Source organism: Paralichthys olivaceus, chromosome 22 (assembly GCF_024713975.1).
Source record: "Paralichthys olivaceus isolate ysfri-2021 chromosome 22, ASM2471397v2, whole genome shotgun sequence".
NCBI lineage: Eukaryota > Metazoa > Chordata > Actinopteri > Pleuronectiformes > Paralichthyidae > Paralichthys > Paralichthys olivaceus.
In genome coordinates this window covers 5,350,950-5,373,316 of record NC_091114.1, presented here as the reverse complement: position 1 = coordinate 5,373,316, position 22,367 = coordinate 5,350,950, and the positions used below count along the sequence as shown (strand labels likewise).

Genomic DNA, 22,367 nt, shown 5'->3' with positions numbered 1-22,367 from the left:
TACAAATATCCCTGTGTGCGATGCCCGCAGGTCTTCAAAGTTTTCCCCATTTTCCCTTTGTTGAGGAAATGTCATCATATTACCATCGGCAGGGAATAATAATACAGACGAGTAAGTAAATCGCAACACCTGACAAGTGTCCTACTCCGGCATTAAACTCCAGTCCAAATGCCTCTAGAGATAGTTTCCTTCTCTTTGAGTCTGGAACAGCTCACTCTATTTTCCATGTAAACTGTGGAATCCCTCCGTGTGTGTGGCTCATGCAGAATGAATGAAGCCCCAGTCGTGTCATTTCCTAATAAATGTTTTAAATAACCAACACACTGGTCCCTTTGTGGCGCCCTGGGCTAAGGCACATCCCATGTCCTCATGTCATTAGGACTCTGTGTCCAGCTCCAGAGCCCTGGTTTCTTTCTCACGTCTCCTCCTCTTACTCCACACAACACGACTTGAAAAGCACCAGAAATGGCATGAAACCTCTCTCTCTCTCTCTCTCTATATATATATATATATATATATATACATATATATACATATACATACATACATACATACATAATGCACTGCTGATTGGCTGTGTACTGTATGATCTCAGCATTGAGATTTTTTTTTTCACACAAAAACTCAAGTTCCCCCCGCTGAGGGATAAGATGGCACTGAAGTGCCTCTCAGGTCTTTTTGTTTTGGTAAGATGAGAACGTTCAGAGAATGGAAAGAAAGCATCCAAACAACAAGCTGAGCAAGGCTATCACTCAAGCCTTTCGTTTTTTTCAGAACCACTTTTCTTTTTTTTCCGTTGAACACAGATAATATGGTATTGTGCTCACGTTAACAGTGTTAAATCTCATTCCAAGGTAAGACACAAACCACTAATGCCGCTGTGTATATGTTGCTGTAACAAGTTATTCAAGACCTGGAATGAACTGCACAGGAGCAGTGAGGCAGCAATCATCTTTCTCTGCACAGTTTGTGTGTGTGTGTGTACTGTGTGATCAAAGCGTCTCTACCCCACCATGTGCTGAGCCATCCTCGGCCAGATAGAGCTACTTAGTCCCCATAATGTCCTGGGGTCCCCTCTCATTGCTGCCTTTGAATCCCGTCACAGATAACACTGCAGATTATATGCCTCTCCTGAGTCACTTTCAAGTTGACTGTACTCCAAAATCTCAATCTCAAATCTCTCAATCAGACTGCGCACACGTCTGCAGTGAGAGTGGAATTATCCAGGCTTCTATCTGACTCTGTTGTTTCTGTTGGTGCACCAATGGGCGGAGATTTTGTATGACAAGTCGTTAATTTGGAGAGACATGCTTGCTTCTGCAGTGCTAAAGTGCTAAAGTCCTTGACAGTCTAAGGTGTTGAGAGGGTCATTTTAAATTAGATTACTAGATTATTAGCCAAAATGAAGAGGCATCAATGGTTTCATTTATAGTTAACCTTCATACAGATCTGTGTACAATTGCCTATAAATAGAGCCTCTTATTCCTCCATACGAAACAGGAGTATTTATGAATATGTGCTTGACATAATTTCCTTATGTTCGTGTGTCTGTGTGTGTGTGTGTGTGTGTGTGTGTGTGTGTGTGTGTGTGTGATTGAGAGTGTGACTTCAGTGTTTGTGTATAATGTGATCACAGTAGTGTTTTTTTAATTCATATTTGGGACCGATGGCAAGAATTTCCCAGAAAAAGCAAATTGGACGAGCACTGGAAAATGATTTTTGCCTTTTTCCTTTTTTGGTGAGTTCCAATTAGAATGTATGGAGAAGTTTCCCATAAATTGTTGTAAAGCATTTCATTGAATTAAAAAACTAAGAAATAAGCAGTTTTGCTTATTTGTTTTCTAATCTATGGAGAAACTTAATTAAAAAGATTATTATTTGGTGTTGTGATGAGCAATAAATGTGAAAATTGTAAAACAAAATTTCAGCTCAAATACTTATTCATCAATAAATGATAGAGGTTTGCAAAAACAACATTAAAAAGTGATTATGTGTATAATTTTTAAATACATTAAATAATGAATGAATTGTTATTCACAAGTCTGCTGGATTTATTAAAATTGAATTTAGAATACAGATTTTAATCAGGCAATTAAAAGGGCTTTTTCAATTCCCATTTTCATTTCCATATTTCTGCTCCTTTTCATTTTTCTTAGTCATTTATAGTAGCCTCTCCATTTAGCCTCTTCACTTGCTGAGTTGTGCTCCCTTTGTGATGTATGACATGGGTGGGGGAAGGAGCAGGTCATCAAGAAAGAATTGTGCACTGGCATCTGCATATGACAGGTCAAGCAATAGCAAACCAGAAAGCACAATGCATCCTTTGGCTCCTTTACATTGTTTTACCAAATGTTTCCCTATGCAAGGGGAATATGCTTTCATTGATGTGTTGGTGTCAAAGTGCCTGAACATGTGTGAGTAGGAGACAAGTTAAAGGGTAAGATTAAGGGTTTCTTAGTTGAGAGACATGAGACAGAAGGACTGTGACGGCAAAATCCACCACAAAAATCCAGGTTTACATATTTATCTAATGTATACATTTAAATGTTAATGACCATATTTGCTTCTGATAGCACTAATGGTTCAATATAATTTCAGCTACAGCTGTTATTTGTGTATATAAATCTTACACATTCCTTCATTCTGTACCTGCTGCAATCATTTAAATATTTCAGAGGTTGGAGTGCCACATTTTCACACTTAATGCTGTGTACCTCAGACATAAATGGTGTCTGTGGGGACGGGCTGTGTAAATAGTGAAAAGTGCCATCCATGATGCAGCAGGTTCAAAAAGTGTGCACTCACTGTCTTCGTTAAATAATCATCCTGACTATCGCAGCTGTACAAATGCATTTTAAAATGTGAGGAATCAATGGGTGCCTCAGTTGGAGAGTAAAAAATCTCTCCGGGTGCATTAGGTATCTGCATAGAGGACCCATTTCTGATTCCAGACACTGTCACTGGAGCAAATTACACCACGCTATGCCACATCGGCAACTGAATTAAATCCCTCGACGCTACACATCACAAAGCCAAGGACATTACTATCTATCAGGTCCCCACCCACTGCCAAACTATAACCGTCCTCTTCTCAATTCTAGCTCAGTTTATTAATGGAGACTAAGCGGCACACCATGCAAGTGTTTTCAAATACTAATGGTCCTGTTGTCTGGCCAAGGAGGGAATGAGCCCGAACTCTGTCAAATTTAATCTTTTAATAAGGTTTAATACTTAAGAGTGTGACCGCCTCCGTCGTCCTACTCCCTTACCCGTTTCTTATCCAGGCCGGGCCGCTGCTCCCCCTCAATCGTGCAAGCTCGCCGCAGCAGAGCATTAGCTTCACCCTGAATGTGTCAGCACTCTGTGGATGTGGCGACTGAGAGGCACGGAAGATGAGGAGGATTTGTGAGGTGGTGGAGGCGGGGGGGCTGGGTTGAGCACAGGGCCTTGTTAATGGGTACACAATGTGCCAAGAGACAAGAAGCGGCATACTCCAGCCGACAGTGCTGTCATCACAGAGGGAGAGACAAAGTGGGATGGTGTGGGAGAGAGAAGGAGAAAAGGAGGTTATTATTTTCCCACTTTGTTTATCGTTATCATTGGCGAGCACAAAGACACAGAACGACCACAGCCCTGAACACAAACACACACACTCAACACACACCGGCAGGGACACGGATTGACACACACACCTGCAGGCACACATTCAGTGGTACACGGGCCATAAAAGACTTAAATAAGGGGAATGAGCTAGACACACATTCACACACACGTACACACAAAGCATGGTTAAGTGAATCTCCTAAATCACAAGCCAGTATTCAATTCATTAGGGAGCTCATAGCAGCTGTTCTTGTCTCACCACATCAAGGCAAAGATTTAACACATGAATCTAACTCCGAACACTTAAGATAAGTCTGCTTTTCTAAGAGACGGGGGAATTCGCTCAGCAATAGTCTGCCCAGAAATGGTTTTAAGCCCTAAGTCATAAGTATCATTAAGCCAGCAGTATCGTCCAAATGAAATCAAAATCAATTTATTCTCATAGGCAATTCAAAAATGGAAAAAAAAGTGAATTTAGTTCTTATGGCAGCAGTCGTTGCATAATTGGACCATTGCTTGCAGTTGGCTACAGTAATTCTATGTCATTAGTTGAACTTTGTCAGTGTGAGCTTCAGGTATGTGTTCGTATAAGTGGAGTGGTTCTGATGATTCATTTGAATTTTTACAGCCTTTAGCTAATTACAATTTAGGTATTGTTTCCTTAGCTTTGGCCCGAATGTGGCAAGAAGCACAAGCAGTCACAGGATCTGACAAATTACAAAGAAGCTCAACAATTTACCCAGAAAACTTCTCCAATGTATCTGGGGTTGTTTTCATTGTTATAACCGAGTATCAGGGCCAGTTCAAGAGAAAAATAATCTGTGATTTTCAGAACAAAGTTGTGATTTTACAAACCAAAAAAAAGAAAGATATTATTTCATGTGGATAAAGTTGTAATATTAGTTATTCTGTCATTTTACAGGGGTAATATCAGCCTGTTGTTGAAGTTAAATTGAGGGATGTGGATATCTTGTTAAGATAAACTACAGTATAGGTTTCAGAAATTACAAAAATACTTCATGTTTTGTCACATCTGCGCCACATAAGTGTCAGGACTTTGCAAGAAACTGTGTCTTGGCCGAAGAAAGAACCTAACAGACTTTGAGTAAATTGCCTGATTAGTGAAGGAGCAAATGTTTGGTGTTTGAAGATGCAAGGCAATCATTTCTTACGTCTGCATGATATTCAAAGGAATTTTGTAGTTTCTCAACAAACTGTGAGATTGATGGCTAATCAAGATTCTGACTTTAGATGGAGTGGAGCTGTGGCGGGAAAGGGGTTTCTATGTTGATAATTTCCAAATAAAGTTTTTTTTCTTTTTTCTCCCAACAATATGACCTGTATGTCTATGACTGTATTCTCAAAATATTACATCTTCCCCCTCAAGTACAATTTTAGTCCCATAATAGTATGATTTAATTCTTGTACTATTGAGACATTATTTTCAAAATAGAAATTCAAATACTCATTGTACGTGGTTATAACATTTGCACTAAAGTAATTTCTGAGAAGTAGGGAACACAGCACTATCACCAAAGCAACGCATGTCAGCTAAGAAGTGCTATTATGAGCTCAGACATAAACAGCCAAAACATCACCAGTGATGCCGCAGTGCACAAGTAATGTTGATTCCAATTATATAATAAAACACTTCACAATGACATATTTGATTTGTTTTCTGATAATATCCACAAACTATAACTAAAGCTCAACCAAGTTATTATTTATTTATTCTCAAAGATCTTTATTTCGGCTCGTTGGTCTTCCATTTTTCACCAACTTTAACAAAAGAGCTTCAGTTGCTTAACCTAACCTCCCATTGGATTTGAAGCCCATGTCTCTGTTGTCCTGGGACTCCACAATCTGGTGCCAGTAATGTAATGTGTAAGTTTTGATTTCATAAAGTAGGGTAAGTTTTATTATTTCAAGTTTATTGTTTCAAGTTGATAAGAAATAAATCTTCTATACATACATGATTGTAAGTATATTTAAGTCAAATTTAATAAAGAGATTCATAGCAATACATACAGTTATCAACATTTCCTATACATGTCAAGCTCACTGTAGAAACTCTCTGCACTTGAGAGGCATCAAGGAATAAACTTATTGAGAGGCATTGGCCATATTTCTGATGAATGTTTTTGTTCCCTGACATCGTAGCAGCTTTCAGATTGCCTGTATTAGGGAAGAATTACGTTTCAATCGAGTTTCATATGTCCAGAAACCTGCTCTCATCTTGGGCCATAAATAAAATGTACAATTCACCAAAATATATAGCACTAGAGATTACAGCAGCTTCATTATTTTGTAACTGTTTATTGCTCTTTTCCAAGTGATGGATTGCTTTGAAACCACGATTGATAGATGAAGAAGAGGAAAGAGGAAGAAAATGTTAATGAAAGCAGTCACTCAATTTGGGACACTATAAATCACCTGCACATATTCACCTCCTCATCTGTCCTTTTTATTTTGTGTTAAAAAATAAATTCCCTCCGGTCATCCTCATTGTTTGGTTCAGTGATCATGCTGTATGTACCACCCACTTTTCTTTTCTTCTCTTCTCTTCTATAAACTGCACAAAAACCAGTGTCATTGCACTGGCAAAATGAGCTACTGCATTGTAGAGCACTTTCATTGAACTGGTTGCTGATCCCCAGAGAAGCTCTGATTGTCGAACACCAGTTTGAAATCATCTCAGTCAGATGCATTGTTTCCAAAGCTGCAGCTTTTAGCACAGCCGGAGCGAGTGTTGCCTTTTGTTTAGGAATTCACTATCCTCTCCAACCTCAGGAGAGACAGGTTAGATGCTTTTAACACACAATCCCTCTTAGCTTCCACACAAATGCCAAGCAAGAAAAAAGTCTCCAAGAGCCAAATGGCACCAATTTTCTGCCTCCACAAACTTCTTATTCCAAAGAAGCAATGCTGCCAAACAGATTAATGTGAAAGGACACATACTGCGGTGCACACATAACGCACAACACAAGATAAAAAGTGAATTTTCTTCTGATTGGTTCTGGGGTGGTTAGAATTCACAGCAGCATGTTTAAGAATAAAGACTCAACTGCTGTTTGCAGCTCACACACTGTGCACCCTCTGATTAACTGAAGCAAAGGCCCTGTGTTTATACTCAAGCGTCAAAGACAATAAGCTCATGGGCAACATGGTGGGTTCAGTCTGGCAAGGATGAAGGTGTGGTGGACGGTTTAAATTTTGCAGGGAGAACGACAGAGAACAATGGAGGGAAGGTAGATTACATTAAGGATACAGTGGATAAGAGCAGAGAAATATGTGGGACTGCTTTTGTGTATGTTTGTGCATGAGCAAACTAGTGTGTGTGTATCTTAGTTAGTGAGAGACAGACCGTGAGACATGCCTCTGCCATTGCTGAGGGCAGCAGGTTCTTGGCAGACCCAGCACTTCCGTGGGTGGAAAGAAGAAGACCAGGACGAGAGATTGAGGGAGATGAAGGAGGGGAGGAGGTTTTGGCTGCAGTACGGGTGCCCGGACATGTGGGGATGGCAGTGTCATGTCAGGCCTGATTTGCTGCGGTCTCTGATGGAGGTCGACCTTGATCGCTCGCTGCTTTTACTGCCTGCTCGGTGAACACCACCCCGACACGTTCCCATGCTCACTCCCCGGGGCTACAGTCAGCAGGAGGCAGCCGCACTTGCATGAGAGTGCACACGTGTGCAAACACACATACTGCTTGAAGGTAGTGGACCTGGCACTCGAGCAATATGTGTTAAAGGGTTATTTCAGCCAATGACAATAACACTATTTTTCAAGTCGTATCACACAATGCAAATAGATTTGGATTAATATGCCCAAACTCTGAGATATCTGACATTTCTGTAAACTGATACTGACTTAAGTGCTGCTAAAATATATACAATTTAGATTTATGAAAATCTTAAAAGTCTCATGTTTCCAGAAACTATTCAAGTAAATTTTCATAATCCTGTGATAATTCAATAATTTGCATAATTGACACTAATTTCAGCACACCACATTCCACTAAATTTTTTCGGTCAGTTATATTAATAAAAATGTTACTAGATCTAATTTGTAGCTTTAAGCTTTCACACTTATGTGACATGAATTCATTTAGAGGTTATGGGGATCGAAAGGTCTTTGAGGAGTTCTCCTGTTGTGTTCTCCTTTTCAGGACAAATTGGTGTAATAATCCAACAGCAGACACACACACACACTTTGTCATCCTATCTAGTGGTGAATGAATCTGAAAGGATTGTCGGGACACGAGGCACCTGTGGTGGTGAAGGTCACACATCTGAGTGGTTCCTGAAGGGCACAGGAAAGTGATCCTGCCTTTAAAAAAAAACCACCGACAACACATTAGCCAGTGCCCAGGGAGCAGCAGTCACCACACACACACACACACACACACACACACACACACACACACACACACACACACACACACACACACACACACACAGGGGATCCTTTATCACCAGTAAACATGTAATTTTTGAGAAATCCTCTCAGATTGCACACATGGTCCAATATATTTATATTTATAAAAATGTATGTGGCTGATGGCTATAGGATTTTGCCTTTTTGTTGAACCTGTTTCAGACAAAGTGTAATACACACCACACTTGTTGACCGATATTTTCTGCACACATACCAATCAATAATCAAAACCTACTTCTCTGATCCTCTTTTCCCCGTCCCGCTTTTCTGTGTGAAAACACCCCACAGAGTGGCCTTGATTGTAAAAGTAGCTGTCTGGAGCACACCTCATTTCAGATGCAGTTTCTTATACAGCTTTATGAAAGCCAGTCGGCCTGATGACTGCCTTTGTTGTTTAAAAATGCTGCTGTTTTCTAAGCCAACATTTTGAGATAAATGTCGAGCAATTTTGTGAACGAATTGGTCCCAGCATTTTAGGATAAAAGAAGACTGTGTAAGCCAAGAGTTTTCAGCTTGAACAAGGAAAAATAATAATAATAATGGTGGATGATTTGACTGCACACCTGGCATTCATGTAAGGTTATGTACACAACTGGAAAATAGGTCACATACCTCAGATAATACTCTACCTTTTCACATAGTTCAAAGCAGTTGTTCAAAAATATTTTGTTTTACATGCTGTTTAAAGGAAGATATATATTTTAGTCAAATATTACTTTAGTTTTACTACTATTATGAAAAGAAGTTGACAGACAACTAGACAAATGGAGACAATACACATTTAATTAAAATAAATATTGTATTTTTTTAGAAAGCATGTAGATTGCATAGAGAAAAAGGCAAAAGACACAGCACACAGCAAACATTTATTTATAAAGTTCATTGTACACCAGTTTGGGCCAAGTACACCCTTGTCTGTTCTATTTTTTTTCACATTAAAAGATGAAAGAAACCAATACTTACCTTGGTGGCATATGAGTGCACAAGCCCTGATAGCTCCTAGCACTCAGTTATGTTGTTCTGAAAAGAAAGAATCATTTTAATACCTGTGTTAACAGGCATCAAGACAATTCCATTGTTGATGACAAAGTGAGTAATTTTTTTTGGGGTATACTTATTTCAGTCAGCTGATCTGCTGATCAGCTGACTGAAATAAGCTAGCATGTAAAATAGCATTATTCCTCTGTTATGGGTGTGCAGTGCATGGCGGCTGCACCGCGGATCTGCTTCGTGTCGCACACATCTGGCGTTTACACAGGCTGCTTGTGTGCTGCCTGTCTGCAAAGGAGCTGCTCTATCACGTTTCTGATAAATACTACTGTAATTCCTGGAATAAAAGCACAGCTATGTAGGCTAATAAATGCCAGAAATCTCCCAGTCCTGCGATAACTATCAAAACCTTGTTATAACGAATAAATCGGTACAATTAACATAAAAGCAGGAGTGCTTTTACTTTGAAACTGGTACAGGAAGTGTTGCAAACATTTATTTTTGTGACTTAATAATAATAATAATAATAATCCAACCAATGTGAGATGACGTGTAATTTTTCGTTTTCCTGAAGGTTTTGTCTATTTTGTCTATTTTTGTTGTGTTAAGTTACTTGCCTTTTTATATTTGCACATGGAGCTGGGAGCAATGCAATTTCCTTCTGCTTTGCCCTTCTTGTTGTACTCGCAGTCTGTTGAAACTCCCCTCACCCCGGCTGCAACCATGGTTGAAAGCAAGTCCTTGACCCGCCCTGCTGCCCAGCTTACATTGTCCCCTGACCTGAAGTATAGCTCTGCAGCTGCTGGGCCCACAGGCACCCAATTTACAGGAATGTAGCACCCATACAGCCCAACATATACAGACAATGGAAGATGCTGCATCTGATATAGTGGCACAACTTACGCTATTTGTTTTGTATTTGATACCCCTACAAACACTGGGTAACTTTGTCTACTGTAACTGCGTAGATGTACAGAGTATTTAGTGTCTCCCCACGTTTTTGTCATCTGGGGAAACCTGACCCAGTTGGTTTTGTACAATAGAAAAATACAGTTAAACATTATTCTGCATATACAGTTGTATTTCCATTTGACTCCACTTTTTCATGAGGAAGATCAACTTGAAAAGATAGTATGAGATATATTATGCCCCCTGATCAATCCCACAGGTCTCTATATGTTCATATTCTATTCAGGCTATGTATTTTTCATCACAAAATCTCTGTTGGATCAGCTAGCAGCCTTGATTATTGCCCCAGCTACAGTACAGGTACTTGATAAAATGTGTTTGCAGTTTGTTGGCTAAGAGCTCTGCAACATGGTAACAAGAAGGAAAAAAGGACATACAAATCTGGCTTAGACTTCAATCTTTTCCAAATGCTTCAATCAAATGCTTTTCCTATCGCAAATGTTTCCCTGTTCATCTCCTGCGTCCAAATATAGAGATAGTGGAGAAGGTAAGAGTGAGAAAGAGATGCTTCTCATGCTGGCATGTTGTTTGATCACCTTTTTTTTTTTTTTTTTATCGTGCTGAATTTTCCAATTACAGCTGAATGACATGTAGTGTAGCGAATGGTGAGGGTGTTGGCGCTCCTTTCACTGCAGACAGCAGTTAATGAGCTTTATATCATCTATTTATGTGATTTCTAAAAGAGCAGATGAAAGTGAAGATATCGCTAAAAATGCTTCGCAGACACCTTTAATTGTGATGAAACGAAATCTAAATTTTTAACCTCCCGATGAGCTTTGATCACGTTGTCTTTTCTTTCCTCCTTAGTCATTTTGCTAAATGCGTGTGATCCGTCACTTCGTAATCTCCCTTGTAAGATGGGATAGACCCTGGTGACATGATCACATACACTCATATATCCACCATATGGTACTTGTGTATTGACCTCATTACTGCAGAAACATTTGATTGATGGGTCTGTAGTACACCACTATTGTGTATTGAACAGTAAAACCTACAGAAGACAATATGCTGATACTTGGGATTTATATTGTTTATTCTTTGAAACCACTTCCTGTTTATCAAGATCTAAGTGGGGTCTGAGTGAAGTGAAGTCTGAGACCAGCTTCCCATTCAAGTGAATTACTGTAGATAATAAGCACCTAGAGTGTGTGTTTAATAACAGAGAAACAGAAGAATACAGACAACCAATTTAGGTTGTACCTCCAACTAAAGCATTGTTTATACTTCGTCCTGACCATAGATTATATATAAAGATGGACGACGTGACAGCTCGCCAAAAGTGAGGCTAAAGCATCTCAATAAACCCTTAGAGGCTGGCTGCACACACAGGTAACACACCCTTCCACCTTAATGTTAGAGGATGGGACCAAACGTAAAAAGGTCAAAGTACATGTTAAATAACAATTAAATGATCAAGGGCAATTTTCCCGTGAATCTGGTTTAAATTAATTATTTGATGATATAATAATCTGGCATAATGTCATGATTGACAGCTGAGACTGACTCCTGATTGGTCAAACACATGGATTGGCAGGACCTGGATTACCGTGGCTACGATATGAAGACCTGCTTCTCCCGGTCTTACAATAACAATCAAAGCCCTATTAGAAAGTGAGAGGCTGGATTTTATCTTTCACCTGAGTTTATGTTTATCTGTTTATGACACAAATAAATGAAACTCACACTTTCTGTGTGAGTTTCAAAGTAAAAGCCAAAAGATGTAATCGGCATAAGATAGCAGCGTTCATATGCAGGGTATTTTGGCCTCATTTCTGGAGAGTGGGAAGAGGTGTTGTTCATCTTTACGTACAGTGTACAGTGTTTGCTTGTTTACAACCTGTCTGCTCGCCTGACTGCATATATTTCTTACCTCAGTAGACTTAAGACACACCAGGGCCGGGACCATTTCTGGACATTTTGGTGCCCTAGGCACATCCACTGCTGCTCCAAGGATTGATCTTTTCATTATATTATTTTATGACGAGTGTGTAATGATTTTTCTGATGATTTATTCTTTAAATTAACTTTATTCAACTGCTCAACACCTGTCAATTTTCACATTTTCATACACAGTATTTCCTGTTATGTTTGGTTATAGTCATATTTGCGATAGAACATTTGTATTATTGTGATATTATTGATAAGGTGTATTGATTCTTCTTTAGCATCCTTGATATTTTCACATGCCAAACATTCTCTGTCATTTCTGTTCTGTACTGAGGCACAGGAGACTTTAACTTATGGCTCCTGACCATATTTTATTATCCAATATTTAGTTGAACTCCTATTTTTGACCATTTTCCCTGCATCATAAAATTTGAAGTGCACACTTTAGGCATGCATTAAAATTAGTGAAACAAGTTACAGATGAAAATATCTTCAAAAAAAATTCAACGTGCTTTTTTCCTATTTGTATCATGTCCTAAGGTATTTTTATTATCACATAAAATTCAGCATTAACAACATAATGACGTTTTCAGCAGTACATCACAGGTGTGGTTCACCTGTAGTGTCTTGACTTTCTGGACTGGCACCATCAGGTGGTCATGTGAACACTGCTGTGGAGGTCACACTTCACCCATCTGTTTGCCTGTGTAATTGTCAGCGGGATTAGCTAATCTGGCTAAAAAGGTGGACCCATATTTCATACACCTCTATGCCGGTTATAGCCAGTGGCTTGAGGCATTATGTTTTGGGGTTGTCCCATTTTGTGAAGACGCTATATTTCATTTCTCTTAAACATGATATCTCAAGTTTGTCTTTTGTGAATTTCATTAAACTCTGACTTTGGTCTCAAAGATTAGTTTTTCAGATTTCAGTGGTCAAAGGTCACAGTGACCTCATATGAGTTTGGGGAAAAAATTATACAAACTAAAAGTGCTTTGTTGGCAGAGCCTTTCAACCACAGTGCACCATTTCTATCTTAATGAATGTTCCAGTTTCTCTGGATATAAAGTTTGGACTTTGGTGCAACCCCCCCTGAAATATTTATGATATTGACATCTACCATGAATTTTTATTCAATTTATTTTATTTTCCTTTCTTTTATGTTATCGAAGAGCTAGACTGACATGTATGGATTGTTTGACGTATAGGCAGAGTGCTCTACTGAGTGCTAGTTTGTGTAACAGTGTAATGCACATTCTGGCCATCAGTGACAGACTTTTAAAAGTGCACTGGGAATCTGAAAGTAACTACAAACATTGAATCTTGCTAGTGGAAACACAGGAGCCCACTTGCACACCTACTCCTAAAAGTAAAAACATAGTTAGATTTAATGGAATAATTCGAGCAGCAACTAGGATTCTGTGGGGAAAGCTACCCACTCCCCTCATAACAAACACCTTCCAGCTAAACTCCCTCTGCATGATTACTGGTCAGGTGGTAGCTAAGCAGCTAATGCCTGGCTGCTCAGCTCTTGAGTCTTACATCAGTGCTCAGCCTAGACTAATGCAACGCTCCATTAACGACTGATTGATTGATGATGGGAAAAAGGAAATGTGAAGCAAGCTGTAATAAATCATAATTTTAATTTACACGTTGGCCCCAGAATTCCTTCCTTACTGGGGTGGAAAACATCAATCTGCATTTTAATCTGAGATAATCATGATAATCACATCATACAATCATATTTACACAAACTGAATCTGAATATCTTATAATGAGAAAATGATTTGAATCTTTTCAAGTCTCCAGATAAAAACTAAATTGCCATCAATCAAGTCTGGATAACATTTGAAAAGCACACAGCTTTTTTTATTGTTTAAGATCTAAAATCAGTTTATTGATTAATTTAGTTCCATAATTTCCTGTGCTTAGCAACCTGGATGACTTCCTGTAGACGACCAACATCAGTCACCACATTAGTGGACACCACAGAACTTAGAGATGAATCATCTTAAGAGGAAAATCCTGGGTTACCTCTATCCTCCTTTCTTCTCCATCCCACATTCTCACCCCCTGGGGATGTGTATGAAGGGCTGTGCAGTTGAGCTGGGAGGGGTGAGACATGCACATCAGGCCTCAATGATTGAGAGTCCACATCCAGTGGCCGTGAACATCAGCTTCTACAACACACATACCTCCAACTGCTCTAGTCTGGTAGAGTGTGAACCCTCCCCACCTGCTTCAGTCAGAGGGGGCGGCGGGCGGGGGAAGCATGCAGCCCGTCATCCCCCACTGATGGATAGGGGACATTACGGCTCTTGGGGACAGGTGCCACTAACGATTAAAGGCCCCAGCCAGTGGCTTGGAAAGAATGGAAGTGGAAAGAGGAAGGAAAGAGAAACTGTTGCCGCAGAACGAGTAAACACAAACGCTGCAGGGAAAGCAGACGTGAAACGAGTGGCGAGGTGGAGGGGAGGTGGGGGTGTTGCAGGTAGAGGAGAGACAGATGGTAAGATCCGTTTTTTTTTTTTGTCTCAGTGTTTGGATTTAGTATTGTAGATTTTAAGCCTGTGTACCAAAACAGTGATCCCATGTGCTAACACGCCTGTTTACAGGTGTGGAAACACTTTGCAGCCCCCTTGTTTTTCTCATGTACTGTGACAGACCTCTTTTTTCTGTCTGTCTGCCAGAATTCTACAGCTGCCCAGCTGCTCTCCTCTGTGTGGTGGCGAGGATATTTGTTTCCTAACCCCGTCAGTGAGCTACAGGGTCAATTCTTACCTCGCCTGCCTCTGGGGCAATTAAGCTGCCCATCAATGGTGCTCCCTCGTCTCTCTTTCCTGTTGAAGCATCATTGTTGTGCTGCCTCATAATTGGTCAGGACTCAAACTGTTCCCCCGTCCAGGACATTACCTGTGCAATATTTACAGGTAAATACATAATAAGCAGTGAGGGCAAAACAATGTAATTTCTATCTCCCTCATCAGTGCAAACTCAACAACCTGGAGATTTATCTGCTATGTGCCAAGCTACTACCAAATTACACAGTGGTTGTCATGTCACATGTGGGACCGTCCATTCCTGGATAATGACTGCAGCCCCTAAAATGAACCCCCTATGGAGATGAAATGTGAGGGAAATAATCAGTGCTCTGCAGCTCGTTTCCATTATCACTTCCAATCATGGAGTGGGGGAAAGAGGCACTGTTGAGAGGAAGACATGTGAGTGAAAGACAGAAGATAGGAAGGAGAAAGCAGCTGTCCATCGGGAACGGGCCGCTCTTTGTTGATGCCAAGTTCAACAGACTGATTGTGGAATTGAATCTCTACAGGGCCAAGGCAATGAATAATAGGCCTCAGCCGAGAGAATGGACCTATACTTTAGGTTGCAACTGCAGAGTGAAAAGCACTGCCATCAGCAGAAAAAAGAGGACAGGAGTAAGGACCAATGTCTGTCTCCACAACACCAGTGATTGTGTGGAAATTGCCTTGACATTCAGCTATAATTTGCTTTGTAATGGCTGAAAATAGCTGCGGATGAGTCCTCCCAGATTACTATGTTATCAAAAATTGTCCTCGTGAAAAAAGTGCAAACAGCAAGGGAGAACCACTTCATCACCAATCCCAGCCCTGCCCCATCCAAATTCAGCCCCAGCTCCTCTTTTGATACCTCCATTTTTTTTGTAGACCTTTTTTCTGCAAGAGCCAGTCTGTCACTGTTTACTATTATGTTTAATGTTTAATGTTTGCTCATCTGCTTACCCATAATCCGTCAGCACACATTCCCTCTCCTCCTTGGCCTCTATATTAAGGCTCTGTCGTCATTGACGGATTAACTCCTCTGAACTTCTAGTGGCTGATACAGAGCAAAAACATGGTACTGATCCATGCCTGGCTGTCTTACCCAATGTGTGTGTGTGTGTGTATATGTATTTCTATCATGCTTTCAGAGGAATTTAGCATCAGAAGTCTTTCCAAACCAAAAAGATAAAGCTTTTATCAGGACTAAATTACATTTACTAATAACAGCTGTTTTTCCAAGAATTAACAGACTGTAACTTCTTATTGACTTCGTGACCTCTTTTTGACCAACCAATGAGTCTCAATAAGAACATTTCTCCCTCACATGCTCCGACAATCAAAAGTAAGCAGAAGTTGGAGTCCACCATCAGCTGATATTTTCTTAAAGTACTTCCAAACAAAATAGCGAGTAAACAAAAAGTTTTTTCTCTTACGGCTGCACTCTTAAAACAAATGTATCCCACCTAATTATAATGAAAGGATCTCTCTCTCTCTCTCAGTTAGTTCACTTCTGATTGGTTGTCATGTGGGTTTTGTGCCTCCTCCCTTTATCAGCGAGTCCGCACAGATACTGCTCTGAGTCTCTTTCCAGCTTATCTCCGTTATGCCATTAATTAGCACCAACTGTAGCAATTACACTCAAATATCCTGAGCAACAAAGACACAAAAGATGCCCCCCCCCCCCATACCCTGGCCTTAAAAACTAGACCGGCTCCCACAAATGACGGGAAGGGGAGAAGGGGTGAGGAGAAGAAAATGAGGAAGGGAGATTTTTTTTGAAGCAACACAAAGACAGAACTCGGATAAGACTCCACTGTCGTTTTTAATTGGTTTGTCTCTCCTGAGAGGAGCTCCAGATCTGGAAGGTTTTAGATTGCGAGCCTCCTCTTGTATATGCCAGTAAGTATGTGCAAATACATGAGTGAAATTCTGCATACATATAACACTGAAGTGATTGAGCTAAAATTGGGAGAATTGCATATGCACAATTGGATATAACTTACAAAGGAAATAATAGGATTCACTGTGTCGGTGAAGGTGTCACTTACACAGGCTCTCAATGTTCCTTGCATTTGTAGTTATTGCAGTCAGAATCTTGGTGTCGGCAAACATCTGACATTTTAAGAATAAGTCATATATTTCATTTATAATTCACCATAGAATTGGTGCCATTTGATAGAGCTGAAATTCTAATTTTCCCCAAGAGAGGTGGTTATGTGTTGTTGTCACTCTGTAATCTGTCTGTAAACTTTTGCTGTTGCGAGTGATGAAGTCTCTTTCTCCTTTTCTTGACATGAATATTAACAGATGTCACACATGAAGATTCCTGTGCATGATTTTCAAACAGTTCTCTTGCTCGGGTCAGAGGCTCTAAGTAAAGCAGAGGACCTACGTGGCATTATCTGACTCACTGAAAAGCATCTGGCCGTTTTCTATGACAGTGTCCATGAGCTGCAGAGAGCAGGTGCATGCTTCTGTTTGTGAGTATTGCTTCGGACATGCCAGTCCTAAACTGTTGGTTAGCTTCAGTCAATACCAACACTCAGTGATTGCTCGTCATGTGCTACAGTGCATTTGCCATCACGCCGGGGAATAAAAATCTACTAACGTCACATGAGAAAGAGTATACAAATAACAGGATGAGAAGTACAGTAGAACATGTTGGATACAAACTGTTTGTTGTATGTACTTATCCTCCATGGTGTCTGTCAGCATTTGAAGGGCTTTGGGTGTTAGCTGGTTTCCCCACATGCCCTGTGAACAGCTGAGTAGATGGCAACTATCTGGGGATCCCGGTCCCCTCCTCTAGCATCCATCAAGAGCAACAGAACTCTGGGGGAAGCACAAATTAGGATGTAGCACATAATCTAAAAGGTTCTTGCTCTGTTTTCAGAATTACTTTTAACTCAGGAGGGAGTTGGTAATCTACATCAGACAACATCTGTGACTGTGGGGTGTTTGTGTATCAGCAAGCAAAGCATTAAACAAGCAGCCGTGAAAAGCTTTTTAACTTCATATTATAAGTGCCAAACTGCAAACATCTGGCTTCTTATGGCGGCTCTCAAGATTTTGACATTAAACTGTAAGAGGACTACAGTGTATTTTTTTCCAATTACCAATGTCCACTCTTGGGATTTTTTAATTTACTTTTTTCCACTTTTGCTGTGTCTACCACTGAAGCCTTGAGTGCTGTTGCTAATGTTTTTTTGATTTGGTTTCCCCAGCATGAATCCTTACCCCTACAGGGAAGAGAGAGGCGGAGGTGTGATAAGGACTGTTAAGGTGCCTGCAGTTGTGGTGAAGTTATACTCAAAGTAATGCAAGGTCAAAACATTACAAAAAGACATCATTGTTATTTTAATATTATTGTTATTATGATTTACTATATGGGTACAGTACTAAAAGTTTAGAGCAAAATATGGTAATAGGCAGTACATATTTTAAAATATTGACAATCACTTGGCAGAGTGTAGTTTTTTAACTGGGACAGCACTATGGCTCAGGTGAATGCACATTCAGGAGAAGGGTGAGGGTGAAGGAAATAAATGGGACACGGCGAACTGAAAAATAAAAACATCTACTTCAGAGTACTCTGTATGCGTTGTTGACACTTGTTGTTCTCCCATGGTGCATTCAGGAGCTGCAGGTACCTCAGAGTTGACACAATGCTGATCTGTGATCCATAATTTTTAAAAAGAAAGATAACTGCACGGCCTTTTCCATTTCTGTGAACACCATTATTCTTTCTGTTGCCATCCCAAAAAACACACAAAATAAAACATTTTACATAAAAATATGTAAATAATACAGTTGGTTCACAGCACCAACAATAGTCTGGTCTGTTCATTTCACTTCAGAAATATGTCTGACAATGGAAAGCTAGTGATTGTACATCCCCTCTGTCAGGTATGTTTCATGATGACAGCAATCATGACCTTTTTTGGGTTCTACTCCTCTAGTCCTTCCCACACAATGCTCTCAAGCTCTTTGGTTGCACATTAATTTGCTCTTATGAGAATCAAGCCTTATTATACCTGAAGGTCACCCCATTATCCCTGCAGTCAGACTGTCTGAATCCAAATATTCACGTGCTTTACTCATTTCCTCAGACTGTGGAAGCCAGGGAGAGATGTGACATCACCATCTTTTTCCACTGATGAAATTCCGATGCTATCCAAGACAGAGGTAAATGCTCACGTCTTTAAGATGCTGTAGGTTAAAGACTGAAAATAGGCAGCTGTGAGAGATACCCACCTTATTTCAGGGAATGCCGCAGCAAGGAAGGCACGCCAGCTGAAAGAGAAGGCTGTGAGAAAAGGAACAGAAGTGTCACATCCATTTGTAACTCCCACTGTGATGTCAGGATGCTGGCAGGGGCTCACCAACTGTGCACAGTTACGTTGATGGATGCAGGTGAGCGCTCCAACTTTCTCCCCATACACTCATCTGTGAAGATATGTCTGTATGTCGTTCCTTTATGAACCTGTAGCTGATAGTCAGAGACAGCGAAAGATGAGAAATTGGGCCAGTAGGATAAATGAGAGTGACAAAGATAAGAATAAAGGTGAGAGTCGGGCAGAGTGACGAAATAGAGTAGCAGAGATTGTGAGGAGAAGAAAAAGGTCTTTCAGAGAGGTGGTATTGTGACCAGTCCAGAGAAAGTCAGACATAATGGGAGTACAGTGTAAAGTTTGTGTTTCTTTGTGCCTCGACTTGAACTTTTTCCCCTCGATTCTGTTTAAATATTAAAGGTTTGTAATTAAAAGGTGACAGAGTGGGATGCCACAGGGGGCTCTGGCTTTATTGAGCGAGGAGTGACGAAGCATCAGTCGCTACAACTTGCAGTCTGCATCGAGGGTGAGGGCAGGGCGAGGGGATCTTGAAGTGAGCATTGTAATGTTTATGGCCTTTTGTGTTGTGTAATCTTAACAGTATCTTATATTGTAATGTGACAATGTTCTGCATGGTTCACGAGGGGGCACTCGTGGTCTGTTATTATAGCAGACGAGGAAACAGCTTTACGGTGAGAGTATGTGGTAGCCAGGGGAATGGTATTTAGCCTGCATTGAATGCATCATAAAGAGTTCACTAAAGAGTGTAAATGTCTGGGCTGTCTGAGTGTTTGGCAACGAGGATTCAACCTGTCTGCTTCTTCCCCAAATATTGCTGCAGCATCCATCATTCACTGCTTTTGATATCAGTGAAGATCACAACTCGTGGGTTCATGGGAAGATGTGGTTGCAGTGCTTTCAACTTCCATGTGCAAGGCTTTTGCATAATGCAGGGGATGCTTACCATCACAGGGAAGGCAAAGCAACAACAAATGCATCCATGGCGGACAAGATGTCATGAACAGGACTGAAAACCTTCCTGAAAAAACTCCAGAGCCATCAGACCCTGACCACAGTCACAGTCACATGTTCAGAAATACCCACTAAGGATAAACAGAGGAGCCCAGTCTGACTTTAATGATGTGAAAGGACTGAAAGGCATAATTGATATATGACTTTTTTGTTACAAAACTAAAAGTGTTCCATCAAAATCTCAGAACTATCTCTGAGAAATAATTAACAATATTGCAAAAGGCCTTCGCAAATTGTATCAAAGAAAGTGGAAAGAAAATCCTGGAAGCGGCTCCAGATCCAGACGAAAATTGAATGGGCTCTTTCCTGACTCCTTCCACCGAGTTTCATGGTAACACATTGAGTATTTTTTGTGCAATCCGTCGAACTAAACAGACAAACAAACAAATGCAGATGAAAACATGACCTCCAGTTCTTTTGTTGTAATGTGACAGTGGTCTCTTTCGTTCACAAGGTGTGGCTTATTATTACTGTATGCTTGGAAATGGACTTAGCGTGAGACTCAACACAGACAGTAAAGGGATGTTTTGCCTGTAGCCAATGGTAATGAGTATATTGTAAAAGTTCAAGGAGTTTAAACACTACAGTTCTGTCTTGAAGAGTGTTTTGGGAATTTTACAGGCGCGTGTGGATGTTTAGATGTTTTCATCTGTTTACGTCCCAGCGAGAGCCTTCTCCAGCCTCCCAGGGTGCGCTGACAGATTTGAAGCGCGAGCCCACCATGGCAGATACTGTATGTATTTCTGAGTGTTTCTATATTGCTTAATTTGTTTCTCCCCTCCACATGGGATTGAACTCTTGCTGAGAGATGACTGGCAGACAAGAAGAAAAAAGTCAGTTTTCAGCACTTTAAAGGAGCGTGTACGCAATGGCAATCCCACTGCAATCCTCCTGCCACCACCGCCCCACCGAAAATACAGGGAAATTATTCACTGTGTGTGGCCCTCTGTATGTTGTCTGAATTTTGAAGTTGTTTATCATTGCCTCTCAAGTGTGTCAGCTTTGAATGCAGACTTTAAGCAGACAGTTATTCTTGTGCACAACAGTTCTTCCTCAATGGCAGCTTAAGAGCCAGATGGTAGGGTGTCAGGGGTCGTTGCACTTACCACCTCCAACACGAAGCACAATTATCAACGCAGTAATCACATTCTGCTATAGAATGATCTTGTAACACCTCAGCATGATGTACAAAAGCATTACTGTACCTTGAAATGCTCTTGGTTAGATGAGAGAAACCCATGCGTACATTCCTCCCCCATTAGAGTTTTGCTGCGTGTTGTGAAGTTGTGACACAGGCACAGATATGGTATTGGATCCCTACCTTCATTAATCATACATACCTTTGAGTAAATTCACAGCTCAATAAATTTAATAAGAGACATGCTGGTAGGCCCAGGCAAGTCTACGTGCCTCATATATACCACTGTAAGAGAGATCATTATGGAAATTCTCCGACTGAGGTGAACTTTAATAACTGCTCAAAATAAATCAAGAGGAGATATGAAAAGTGACAGGCGCTTCTCCCCCTCCAGACTTCGGATAGAGTGTGCAATTGAAACAACACCAAGCGTCAGAACATCTCAAGTAATATTGCTTCTTGAGGGAGATTCTGATTATGCAGGTTAGAATATTATGTCCCACTGCTTTGGGTAATCATGTTGCGCTGCAGCCGTGCTACTATTGCAATAAATCACAGTTTATGATAATGACAGGAGGAAATCATTGACACCTATGCATCAGGAACACAATGTGTGACATTCATGCATATTCAGTGCGGACATGTGTTGTAAAGCTTTCACCATCAGAGAATTCCAGGGCGACGTGTGAGATTATGAGAGAAGATGTAAATCTGGACCAGACGACAAAACACAGATGACCTTTCTTACCAAATCTGAGATGACCTTAGTGCGCAAATGCAAATGTGTGCAATGACTGATATGTTTTCAAAGGGCAGTTGTAGCTACAGACGTATCTTAGAGATTTCACTGATACATGTTCAGGTACTTGGCTCTGGTGCCGGTTCTCCTCATTCATGGAGAAAGAAACCTATAGGGATAGTTCACCAAAAAGTGAAAATTCACACATCAAGTGTTTGAGTCCGCAAAAGTTGCTTTTTCAGTGCTTTGCTGTTTAACCTCATGGTTCTGCACTAATAGATGTAGTGATATACCAGTGTCCGTGATGCTCCATTGTCCTCATCACAGCAGTTCACCATGTGGCAATCTTGGAGCCCATTGATCATTGTCTGACAATAAATTAGCCTGTTTTGGCAATGGCCAGTATTTTAGGGCTTCTGGTGTAAACAGCGGATATC

The 22,367-nt window shown here is 40.5% G+C and overlaps 1 long non-coding RNA gene across 2 annotated transcripts in view; it reads left to right on the top strand.

Moving 5' to 3' along the window:
- LOC138406473 (uncharacterized) overlaps positions 1-22,367 on the top strand; it is a 112,589-nt gene that overhangs the window by 48,304 nt on the left and 41,918 nt on the right. For both annotated transcript variants that reach the window (XR_011239914.1, XR_011239915.1), the window contains 2 exons: positions 18,800-18,875; positions 18,955-19,103. This is a non-coding gene — a long non-coding RNA (uncharacterized lncRNA). The remainder of the gene's footprint in view (positions 1-18,799; positions 18,876-18,954; positions 19,104-22,367) is intronic.